Source organism: Belonocnema kinseyi, chromosome 4 (assembly GCF_010883055.1).
Source record: "Belonocnema kinseyi isolate 2016_QV_RU_SX_M_011 chromosome 4, B_treatae_v1, whole genome shotgun sequence".
NCBI classification, from domain to species: domain Eukaryota; kingdom Metazoa; phylum Arthropoda; class Insecta; order Hymenoptera; family Cynipidae; genus Belonocnema; species Belonocnema kinseyi.
In genome coordinates, this window is record NC_046660.1 from 124,968,263 (window position 1) to 124,981,731 (window position 13,469).

Genomic DNA, 13,469 nt, shown 5'->3' on the forward strand with positions numbered 1-13,469 from the left:
TGTATCGACCTAAAAGGAGAGTATGTTGAAAAATAAAACCGACTTTGGCCAAAAAAACGTCTCCGTGTTTCATTTTTCTGGGACTTATCAGACTGCCTAGTAAATGTCATGAGGCTTGCAGGTCGCCGCGTGGCGGCGCCAGTTATGCAGTTGGCCTAAAATTCAAGTAATGCGAGGCGAAAGTTTCAAAAAAACAAGTTACCCAGGAAAAAAGAATCCATTGAAAAGACGACTCTGTGAATTGCGTATCTGTTGTTTTCAGATTCAGAAAGTTAAAACAGAATCGGTTTGCGACTGTGTGAATCGGTCATTTTCTCAAGTAGCTTCGAATCTGCCATGTACTGCAATGACCATTTCGAGCAAGGTTATGTTGAATCGGTTTACTTCTTTTTGAATGAGATAGATTTTCTTGGGGTTAAGCTGCCATATTTTACACGATTTTTTAAATTGATAAATTATCGAAAATTAAAAGAAATCATGCGCAGGTCTACTAGATTCCTTTTGCTATTTCATTTATTAGTCTTTTACGGCATATAAGTTAGTCAACAAAATTATAACGACTAAAAGTCTGTAAAAACAAATCAGTAGCAATTTGGAATTCTAGTGTCAGATACGCAATTTAAAAGCCTTCGAAACCCATTCAACAGAAGTGAATGGATTTTTGTTTCCTGGATAGTTACATAAAAATAATTTTCTGATAGTTCTCGGTAAAAGATGATGATCTTTAAGATTTTGTAACTCTTCTAAATTAAAAATAATTTACGAAAATCGTAAAATTCACTGCTTTTAATAAAGTTAATAAACTAATTATGTGTTTTAATGAACCTCATGAAAAAGTGGTAGGTAAAACAAATAAAATAATACCTAGGTTATAGAATAAAACATTTTTTTCATTTTTAAATTCATTTCATGTGAATGAAACAAATTTATATTTTGTTTCATTCAGTGATAGAATGAAACAAGACCAAGAAATGACAGGGAATTTTATTCACGATTAATGACCTGCAGTTTTATTGACCAGGAAGAACCAGGTAATGACCAGAAATTAAATGTCTCTTATAGGTCTTTTTGGGGCGTCTTTAAGACTAGCCCTGCGGACAACTTAAGGCCAGACATAGAACGTCTTTAGGACGTCCTAAAGTTGTCTTTGTAATAACCCTGATACTAAAACTCCAATGTCCAGGAATGTCCCTGGACATTTAAAGATGTCCTAAGGACGTCTTAAGGATGTTCCGGTGCCCACTGGGTTTCTATAAAAAATTTATTATTTTAATTAAAAATGCATCTCTGGTTGAAATTGTAATTAATACTTTGTTGAAAATCAATTTTTCTTATCTAAAAATATAACTATTTCCGCAGAAAAATTTAACTTTTTTCTAAAAATACGCTTTTTTGTGAAAAATTCGATGTTCAACATAAATTTAAACTATTCTATTTTTGGTTGGGAATTTGTTTTCTCCCTCTTTTTTCAATTCTTATTTTTGTCTCTAATGAGCCGAAAAGTGAGGTAGTTTGGAAGTCTGTTTCTTAATTGTAAATTATTTTCATGCTTTTTTAGCGTTAATAATTTTTTGGTGAGAGAATAAATTTCTGTTCAATCTTCAATTGAAATTTGTTTTTTAAATACAAAATTTCAAATATTTATCCAGAAATTCACATTTTTTGCTGAAACATTCAACTATTCGTTTAAAAAATTATGTACTTTGTTGAAAATTCGTCTTTTATATCTAAAATTAATCTTTATGGTAGAAAATTCCTCTTTTGTATACAAGTTTTAACTTCCTTAGTTGAATATTTATTATTTTAGTTGAAAATTACTCAGTTTGGTTAAAAATTAATTTCTCTAACTAAAAATTCTACTGTACTAGTTCTAGTTTACAATTTATCTTTCTTGTATAAAAATTCATCAATGTTATTAAAAATTGGTCTTTTTTATAAAAAAATCAGCCATATTTTTAAAACTACACGTATTCTATTAAAAAATCAATTTTTTTATAATAAATTATCTTTTTCTTTGAAAGTTAATCTTCTGGTTCAAAAATTCTTCTTGTCGCTTAGAAATTTAAGTATTACCGTCAAATATTTATGTTTTAATTGGAAATTCATCTATTACGTTGAAAATAAAGTAACTTGCTTAAAAGTTAATCTCTCTTGTTAGAAATTATTTTCACTTTTTAATTATTTCAAATTATTTTTTTAGATCATTTGAAAATTTGAAAAATTAAATTTTATTAGCCTTGTCATGTTTTCGATTCCTTTTATATTCCGATTTATAATAAAAACTAACGCACTTTACCATTTTTTATTCAAAACTTCAATATTGCGGATATTTTGTAGCATCGGTAAATAGATGCAGATTTTTAAATCTACAAGCAGTTTTTCTCAGTTTTCTTTTGCTTACAAGGTGAAAAATGCCGCAAAGATCACTCAAAACACACAAACATTGATTATCAATGTCAGTAAATTACTGTTAATGTGCTATTAAATTCAATTGTCACAGCCACACGGCCACCATCAGCACATAGTACATTTTCAACTCAACAGGGCAGCGATAAATTATACAAAGTTGATCAATGTCAAGTGTAGCAGTTCTTGTTGGACATATTAAGTAACTACTTAAACCATTTTTTTTTTGCTCGAACAATTTTTCCCCCTGTAAAGCGAGACAAATTATTTTCAGGAATTAATGACAACATTTCAACGGAATTTGACCGTGTAATATTTTTTTCTAAAGGATATTTAGAAATTTTTAAAACATTTCTTATTTGTTTTAACAATTTTTTTCTCCGTAAATCGTGAAAAGTTATTCTTTTCTGCAATGAAAGACACCACTAATAGATTTTAAGGAAGATAGTTATTTCTAAAGGATATTTGGAGTTTTCAAAACTGTTTTTATTCATTTAAGCAATTTTTTTTCGTAAATCGTGAAAAGTTTATCTTTTCTGCAATTAATTATAAAATAATTAAATGTTAAAAGTTATTTTTATTTTTAAAGACATTTTGCAATTATTTAAATGACTGATAATAATTCACCTGCGCCTGTTCTTTAATTGTGTCATTATTTCCAAAAAAGAATAATATTTTCAGCTTTACAGGGAGAATCACTATTTACAGGGGAAAAAATATTTTTGAAAATAGTAATTGTTTAGAAAAAATTTTAATGTTTACCTTGGAATAATGATCAAATAGTATAAAAAAACGTATCTGACTCTAATAAATATTGGTACTCTTTTGAATTTGTTTAAATACACTTTAATCTCGTGAAATTCTATGAAATCTGGAAAGTTTCATTAAATGTTTAGAAATTAGTTTGTATGTCTTTGAATCCTACGAAATCCAATACTACTTTAAGAAAGCTACCGTTTCTTCCGAAGAGGACATTTTTGTTTATTAAAGGAAAATGTAATTGTGACTGCAGGCTTATGGCTCAAAGTAAAAACCATAGATACGAGATGTGTTCCTCATAAAATAATAAAAAGACAATTAGGGTTTGAAAAGCGAAAAGCCATTCAACAACAGATTTTAAAGGAAGGTGATGCGAATTGTAGGCGCAATATTGCAAGTAAAGTGCAATATCTTGGAAATCTGCCAGCACCGATTTTATCTAAAAGTCACGTCTTAATAAAGTTATTACAAGAATTTCCGGATGATGAACTTGGCATTGCCCATGCAGAAGGAAACGACGTTGTGCGAATTATGCGAAATTTGAAATACAAACAACCTTATATTGGTTCAATCGGACAGATTGCAGTGGATCTGTACAGAGTATGTTATCAATTACCGGAGAAAAAGCTAGTGTAAAAGGAATACTGTTAGATTGTTAAACGTAATGCCACTATATCTCTTGATACTACAGCAAGTCTCGTGACACGGTTGAAAATAATTAAACACATGCCCAGCAAACATGGTTACAGAACAGATCTGTAACTGCTCAAGAACACAAAAGAACGTCTTCTAGAACATGTTAGTAACAAGTTACTAACATGCGAGTAACTATGTCATCCCCCATGCGCTAGAACAATTCTGTAACAAATCTAGAACGCTTTGACAAATGCTCTGTATCACTTCTAGAACAATTTTAGAACTCGGTTACCAGTGTTATGTAATAATTCTGTAACAGATCTAGAACACTGTGACATTCGATCTGTAACATTTCTAGAAAAATTGTAGATCCTAATTACAAATGTTGTATAACAAACTTTTAACAGATCTAGAACGCTGTGACAACCGATCAGTAACATTTCTAGAACTATTCTAGAACTCAATTACGAATGTTCTACAACAAATCTTTAACAGATCTAGAACACTGTGACAATCGAATTGTAACATTTCTAGAACAATTATTCGACCAGACCCCATTTATGTCCCATATTATTTCAGGGATGATCCATCGGAATATTCTGCGAGGCGGAAATTTTGATATCCCTATGGATATATTTTGATTCGAGATAGCGCGTACGCAGTCCCGACTTACAAAAATTGTACGTCCGAGATATCCACATTAGGGATATTCGCAAAGGTTAGCTCGATCGTAGTGTTAACGAACTAATCTTGGCTACTAATTCGTTTCAGAAAACTCTTACGGCACAGCTCTGGAATAAACTTGAAAAAAATATTATAGAGCGCCTGTGATCAGTTTGCTCTAGAAAAATTCCATAGCAACTGTTACAGAATAGTGCTGTCACATAGTTCGAGAACAGTTCTGTCACAATTTTGTCGCAGTGTTCTAGAACACTGTTAACTTTTTGTTCTAGAACAGTTCTGCCACCACCTTGTAACAACTGTTATAGAACACAGTTCCTTTTTTGATCTGGGACAGTTACAGAAATCGTTTGCTAGGTAATATCTTCAAACATATTTCTCTTCGAAATTGTTGTCAATATTTTTGGGACGACTGTGTCAGTGGATCAAATGTTATCCGCAGCGCAGGATCCCAGATAGCAAAATGTCCGCATGGAGCCCGCATGGTGCGAGCGCGATGTGCAGATCAATCCTAACGTCGTGAGGGCAAGGTTAGAGACAGACGTGTAACAATTGAGTCGCATATGCACCGCACAGAGCTCCTAGATCGAGCCTGAAATTCACCCCACCATACCTACCATTTGGGAGGCGCAAAACAGAAGGTGCATGATTACCACTGTCAGTTCGCGTGATTCTTAATTTAATGCATGAGTCGATTTTGAGTTTATGTTTTTCAGGCGTATATAATAATTTGCACAAAATAAATTTATTTTCCAGTAATTATAATTTTCTATACAAAAATTAATGTTGAATCATAGTTCTGTATTTGCTTATACTCTCTTGTATTTACGGGTTTGGGAGTCTTTACATAACCATTACAAGTATTCTTACAAATAAGCCTTATAATATATTACGAAATATTCGCTTCATACAGTCTTAAATTCGTATTCTTATTTATAAACGCTTGCGACTTTGCCCTAGGCTTCCATTTCCTCTTACCATTATCAGTTTCAAATTTTGACTCTGGTTCGCAACACTACTTCGTAACAATCCTTCTTTCGGAGTCATTTTTTGGCTTTTGTTTCTACTAACCTGTGCAACTAGCTCTCTCAGATCTTCTAGCTTCTTCATCCATTGCTGCCCCTGACCATTTTCGTCCCCTGTACACCTCTCTAACACATGCAAGCATGTTTCCTGCTCATGCCTACATACTCTACAAATATTCTCTTCTTCATTCAACTAATACCTGTATTCTCTTATACCTTGAATCTGCGATTTTTCTCCATCTCTCCTCATCTTGCCTTGCCTTCGTCTCCCCCTCTATTAGTTCCCACTCTGTCCCATTTTTAACGCCCCACGTTACCCCTCCTCTCTTTATCCATGACCTCGCGGGCACACGCTTGTGTAATTTTGCTTCCCTCTTCCCTTCTTAGTTACTCTTCGAAGTTCCAGGCTCTTTTCACCTGCCTCACCACCATTTTTTCTCGGCCTATTTCTTCCCTCAGCATATAACCTGCGCAACTCCAGCTAACTCACAAAACCCATCTCAAAAATCTCTCATGCAAACTTTCTATTCTCTTGTGTTCTTTCCATCCCCAGATTTCTACACCATAGCTTAACACTGACCATACTAATACATTAAACATCCACACTCTCATTTTCCAGTCATTCTTGAAATTTATTTTTCCTATACCCCATACTTGTTCCATTGCTTTACTCGCGCATTCCAATTTCTTTCTCACCTGCATCTTGTTTCCTCCTCGCGTTTCGATCCACAATCCTAAGTAGAAAAAATAATCAACCAACTCTACCACCATGTTGGTCTTGTTCACATTTATTGTTAAACCCTTTTCTCTTACATGTTCTTAGAACACTCTCATCAGCAAATTCATACTTCTTTCATCATCCGCTAATAGCACTACGTCATCTGCATATGCTAGTGAATACAGTTTGCCCGTTTCTAATGTTGTCTCATCTTTCCCTTTCATCTTCAACTTTTCCTCTAAATATGCGAGAAGAATACTAAATAGAAGTGGGCTCAAAGGACACCCTTGCCTGAGCCCCTTTCCTGTCCAGAATTCCTCACCTTTCTTATCTCCTATCTTCACGCTTATCTTAGTATCCACAAATATTTCTTTTATCCTCTCTATTAAACCTTTGCCTAGTCCTCTCTCTTTTATGGCTGCCCATAAGATCCTCATGTTAAATGAGTCAAATGCTGCCTTAAAGTCTACAAACAATGCGACTAGCTTCCCTTTCTTCCGCCCTACGTGCCTATTGACTATATAGTTGAGCACTTCCCTTCTCTTCCACCTGTCTTTCCAACCTCCTTCTAAGCACTTCCGCATACACTTGATATCCCACGGACTTGAGTGTGATACCTTTATATTCCTGCACATTTTTGCCCTCTCCTTTCTTAATCAACGGCACTACCAGCCCTGTCTTCCACTCCTCCGGCCACCATTCTCCTTTCCATACCATGTTGCAAATCCTCCACATCTCTTCCCTCATCCCTAATCCTCCAAATTTCAGTGCTTTATTTTTCAAGCCATCTTCCACTGTTGCCTTGTTTCTTTTAACTTTGCAATCGCCTCATTAACCTCATTACTACTAATCTCGTTTTCAATTTCCTCGTCCCCATCGACCACTTTTCTTCCTTCTCCCCTCACCCTATATTCTCCTCCTCCTAGCAGCCCCTTGAAGTACTTCGTCCACTCTTTCATTCCTATTTCTTCGTTTATACCTCTACTCCCTCCTCTTTCTCTATTTATCACTTCCCACTCCCTCCCTTCCTTTACTGCCTTCTCTACCTCTTTCATATACCTTTCTGTCTCCTTCTGTCTTTTCTCGTTTATCATTCTTTCGTGCTACCTCTTTCTCCTGTTGAGTTCTCCTTTTTCCATTTCCCCTTTCCTCCATTTACTTACACTTTCCTTTACCCTATCTTTACTTTCCCTGCATTCATTATTCCATCAGCCTCTCCTAAACCCCTTTTCTTTTTCGCTCGGTCTCATCTCTTTCCTTACCTTATTTATTGCTCCTTTAAGTTTTTCTCGCAGCGTGTCAACTCCTTCCTCTTCCCGACCCCCTATCTCCTCGTTTTCTATTTTTTCTATAAATTCTCTTAAATTTCCCTTACCCCAAATGCCCATTTTCACTTTCTTGTCTTTCTTTTTTTCCTCTTCCCCCTACTGCCTTTTGAGCCACCACATCTCATTGTCGCGATTACCGGAAAGCGTTCTGAGCCTAACATGTTGCCCACCTCCATTCTAACCATCAACCTCCTTATTCTTTCTTCTACCAGAATGTAATCTATTACAGTGTCCCCTATAGCCGCGTACATATATTCACCTTCTTCATCTCCTTTTGTATTGCCGTTAAAAATGAACCACCCCGCCTCTCCCAGTATCTCCAGGAGCCTTCTACCCTCCCGATCTCTATTTTTTATAAACATTTCCTTTTCTCTGTCCTATACTTCTCCTAGTTGTTTCCCGGTCCATGCATTCAAATCCCCTCCTTTCAGGACCAGATTTTCCTCTTTCTCCTCTGTCCATTTCCTTATTGTTCTCCATCCTCCCTCTTCTGCCTTTCTTCTGCACACGCATACTGCATCCATAATAAATTTTCCTAATTTTATTCTTCTAACCATTGTTCCATCCTTTTCCTCCATATACTCTCCCTTTTCTTCTTCTACCATTAGTTCCTTTCTTACCCCTGACACCATGCCACCCATTCCTCTTCCTTTCACGTGTTCCTTTCTTGCTGCTTGCATCTTCCACTCATATGCTTTCGGTAATATTCTTTTCAAGCATTTCCACTTTTTCTCATCCACCCATGTCTCACTCATCATTATCACATCCCATGTTTGCACTTCTTCTCAAAATCCTTTGTCCTTATTTTTTGATCCTGACACGTTCCAGAACGCTACTTGCACGTCGCTCTTTTTGTGCTTATCTTCTTTATTCCTTTTATTCAGCTCCTCTTGCCGTTTTAACCCCCTTCCATGACCCTTGCATTCCCCTTTTCATGCTCTTTGTCCCCTTCATTTAATATCCGTTTCCTACTCACCCTCAGTTCTTCTACTTGATCGTCCCAAATCCATATCTCTTCGCTGACCCATATTCTATCTCTGGCAATTGTTACTCTATTACCTTCACATCTCTCAGTCCATGCCTTTCGCCAGATTAGCCACTTTCTTCGCCTTTCCCGCCACGTCAGATTTTCTTCGAGTCTTTCATGTCTTCTTTCAACAACTTCCTTTTTTCCAAAACTTCATATTTGTCCTGCTCACTCCTCAAGTTCACTAAAGACGTACATTCCCTGCCCTCTTTATTCCCTCCTGGTCTTCTTATCTCTTACACTCTGACTTACCAGCCGATGTCTCTCATCACCTTCCTAATATTTTCCTCGGCCCTTTCAAGGTCCACTTTTAAACCCTTCGCTATTATGTTCTTTTTCCTTTTCGCTCTCTCTTCCGCTTCCATTCTTCTTTCAACCTCAATCAGTCTCAAGCGCCACCTTTCATTTTGTTCCTGCTTGACCACCTCACACTCTCTCACTTCTTCCATACTCCCTTTCTCTCCCAACTTAGACTCATTCCTTAGTTCTAGTTTGCTCACTCTCTCTTCTAACAGTTTCATGTCCCTTTTTCTAACCTCATTCTCTCTCTGCCTATTTTCTGTACTTTCCAATTTATTTCACACCTTTCCTTTCTCTCCTTTCAATAATTGATCCCATTCTTCCCACCTTTGTCTCATTTTTCTTACCTCGTCTTTTACCTTTTCCCCTTGTCTCTTCATATCAGTCAGTCTTCTGCATGTCTTATCCAATCTTCCGCAAGTCTCCTTTTTAAATCCTTTTACAAGGGGTTCTAACTTTATGAACATATCCCCTTCATCCTTAGTTCTCGCCGGCGTTCTTTTTTTACCTTAATATTTTTAAAGTCATTGCCTCTCTCCGCCTCTTCGGCCACCTGTTCTCTGTTTCTTTTATCATCCCCCGTCTTTTCCCCTTCGCTATTGATGCTATCGCTGCTAATCACGCTCGCCGACTGTTGCCACCTGTCCAGCATATCCCGCGACCCCGAGCGTAGTCAACGTTTCATCTTCACTTCCCTCACTGCTTGCCTCGTCTACGCCGCTACCTTCTCCCTCTTTGCTATCGCTATCTCTATTTGTTTCACTCTTTTCACTTAACTCGCTCTGCCGTCTTCCGAAATCACGTTGTGGACTGCGCATAACCGACATGACTCTACCCTGTTAAAGAACCTTTAGCCTCACCTCCCCCTCATCTGTCACCTTCTATCCTCCACAGAATTTTAAAAACTTTTTGCAAAAACTCGCCAAAAAATGATCGCATTCGTAAAACACCGTGTATCCTCTATCGGTACTGGAATCAGAAGCCTTGTTTAACCGTAGTTAAGTTTTCGACAAAAAAGATTAATTCTCTTTTAGTTAAAAGAAATTAATTGAAAAAAGCATTTCTACAAAATAGTTAAATTTTCAGAAAACAATTTTTTTTAACTAAATTGATAATTCATCAACCATTAAAAATAAATAAATTTTTTAAAAAGCAGTTCCACTTTTAACCAGAAAAGTTGAAAAACGTTGAATATTGAAATGTTTGTAGATTAGAGTTTTGAAAATGGAATCAATAAAATTCCAAAACTTTCGAAATTTTATTTACGAAAACTTTCAACTATCAAATATGAATAATTTTCACCTCGATGGGATTCAAGTGATCAAAATTTGAATTTTAAACCTAGAAGCTTATTTACAAAACATAAAAGTTGCTGAAAGAAATAGAGGTTTGTAAAAAATTAGAAGAAATTTATCAAAATTTTAGTGAATCACGACTTGACAGAAAGTCCATAGATTTTTTACGCGATGATGAATAAACTAGCTTGAAATTTTCTAAAACATGTAATAAAATTGATTTTTATCAATAAGGAGGATGGTATCCTATACTGAAAATTACTTTTTTTATATGAAACAATAATTTAAAGAGTATTTTGAATCACATTAAAATATTGAATGGCTCAGGGGCGCACACTCCCTCCGCCACCGGGGTAGCGACGGGCTATTTTCTTATAAAAAAACTTTTTCTTAATTTTCACTTAAAATTATGAATTGTTTAGTATTATTTTCAGTGAAATATACATTTTCCAGTCCATCTCACTCAAACCCACACCCCACCCACCCAAACTCTTAGGTACCCACCCACTCAACCTCTTGGGTACCCACCCCCCTAGTTGGGGTAGCAATCACTACTTTTTATACATGGTTTATGCGCCCCTGGACTGGCTAGGCACTGACAGGATTTTCACAATACGAAGGTTGATCAGTGATCGTCATGCATAACTAGCCAATCAAACAGTTGATTTTTTTTTAGGTTTTGATAAGACAAATTTGAGAGTGCAATCTAACAATTGTTTACTGGTAATAGCTAAAAAATTGACCTCTTGTCCCAGTAATTTCTACGTTTCCTTTAAATAATGCAGTTAATAATAATACAGTTTTTCAAGTTAACTCAGTAAATTAATCCATCAAAGCACAATTTTGTAGAGATTCCAAATATTGGGTGACTTTGTTTGTAAATAATAAATAAAAAAGTACGAAAAATGTCTGGTCACGCACCTGTTCCACAACTTTAAATTAAAAATTGCTGAATCATATTAACACCATATTACTTAAATATTTAAGATTCACAGATATCACTTAAATTGAGTTGAAAGAGATAAAAATCAAGTTCAGAGTTCAATATTTTAGAGGATTTTAAAAATCACTTTTAAGTCTGCTTCATAATTTTTGTTGTTGTCACGCTGCATTACTATTTAAGGGTAAAATTTGAAAATAATTGTTCAAACTATTCAAATCCCGGCTGTAGTTGTCAATTTTATACATACAAAGATTTTAGTTTAGTTTAGAATCGATCCATAAACGTCGATTCTAAATAACAGTTAATAAGGATAACTTTGTTTGCATAAAATATTTGATAAAATCTCCGATACGCTGGTCCTTATTAATTTTTCATACTAAAAAATGAGAGAATGTTTTGAAACGCTGAACTCAAAATCAAATAAATTATAAAAACAGTTATTTTCCACGTGTTTTTAAAATTTTGGTCTCTTATGTATGTATTTTAAAAAGATTTTTGAAATTTCTTTGTTTTATCACATTTGCATTTTCTGTTACGTGACCTTTGGACCTTTGGTCCCGAAATCGGGGCTACAGAAGAGTTTCACTGTATTTGCTTTCGTTAATAAAATTATTGGAAGTGACATACAGACATTAAATAACGGAGAAGATTATATTTTTTGTATTTACGAACAATTTCGCAACAGCGTAAAACTGTGAAATTTGTTTTCAGCAATATTATTATATTTACTTTGTTTTCAAATGTATTATTTCCATTATATTGAGAACAAAATTCACTTTTTAAATGTTTAGAATCATAAAAAATATTTTTTATCGCAACAGAATTGTTAACAACAAACTACTCATTTTTATTAAACTATCAACAGTTCAATCTGACCATTGAAATCTACACTGTAAAAGTATGAAATATTTAAGAAAATTTATTTCAAGCTTTATTTTCAACCCTTCGATGCTATTATATAAAGTTTCTATCCAAGAGTGTGTATAAAATTCAGCTACTCAAAATAATACATTGGCTCTTTGTGGAAAGCCTTTTTTGCTTAGGGTAAAAAGACTCTGTAAAAAGACCTCAGTGTGCGAGCTATATTACACATCAGGAAGTATGCCATAGAAGGGATAAATTCATTCATTTTTAAAATAACGGTGACCAAACATTTAAAACAGTAGCTAATTAATTTTTAACATTTGGCCAATTTTTATTATTCCATGAATTTTTTTTATGGATTTGATAGGCTTGTTATCAGATTTATCGAGAAAATATTTTGTATCATATATATATATATTTACTCAGAACTTCAAAACATTTTTTGATAAGAAAGATATTTTGTATTGGCTTTAATTCATGGATATTTTGATTAATATTTTGACAGAGCAATGTGCAATGTATCTTCAATTTTTCATGGACAAGGATTGTGGAGAAATGTGATTCAGTTACATTTTTAGGCAATTCCAACTTCGTTTTTGTGGATATTTCATGTTTTTGCGTGGAAAATGCTAGAATGTGTAAAGTGGAAATTGAAAAAGGGTTGCCGGCTTGATTGAGCGCTCGTCGTTATATACTTTACAGCGGGTTGCAGATATTAAATTCAGGAAGCGCAATCGTGCATCCATTGTACTCGGCATGCAAATGGAAATTGAAAAATCGCTTGAGACGTTCCAATTTAAAAGTTGGCGAGTTAACAATTCGATAATTTATACCTATACGCTCGAATTTTATTCTTTTGAACCCCATTCGTTGAAAGATTAAAAAAAGGGGATTCACCTCCCTGATAAAAACTCCGGACAGATTCAGGATGTACAATCATAACTCACGTATTAAAAAATAATTTTTTGGATAAAACGAATGTGGTCTTATTCATTTTTCAATTAAAAATAGATTATTTTCATGAACTTCATTTAAAAATGGACTTGCGTTTTTACTTATTTCAAATAAGTACGAACTAAAAAGGCTAGAACGAGGTTTATCAAGTCACTTTCGCGAATCAAAATTTAAGCTCTACTTAGAACCACTAACTACTACCTCAAAATGCGCTGGAAGCAGTAAAGTAGATTCTCAATAAGCAGCGACTTTTATATAAATTTATAGACCCTACTTTGACACTAAAAGTGTCCGAAGTCGGCCTCATTGTATATGTAGGATTTGTGGTATCAAAGCAGGTATTTTTTTATTTATTTAATTTATTTAATTTATTTAATTTATTTAATTTATTTAATTTATTTAATTTATTTAATTTATTTAATTTATTTCATTAATTTCATTTATTTCATTTATTTCATTTATTTCATTTATTTCATTTCATTTATTTCATTTATTTCATTTATTTTATTTATTTTATTTATTTATTTTATTTA

At 34.3% G+C, this 13,469-nt stretch overlaps 1 pseudogene; it reads right to left on the minus strand.

Annotated features, from left to right (window-relative positions):
* Positions 1 to 4,442: 4,442 nt before the first annotated feature.
* LOC117172213 lies at positions 4,443 to 4,616 on the minus strand (annotated as a pseudogene).
* Between the last annotated feature and the right edge of the window lie 8,853 nt (positions 4,617 to 13,469).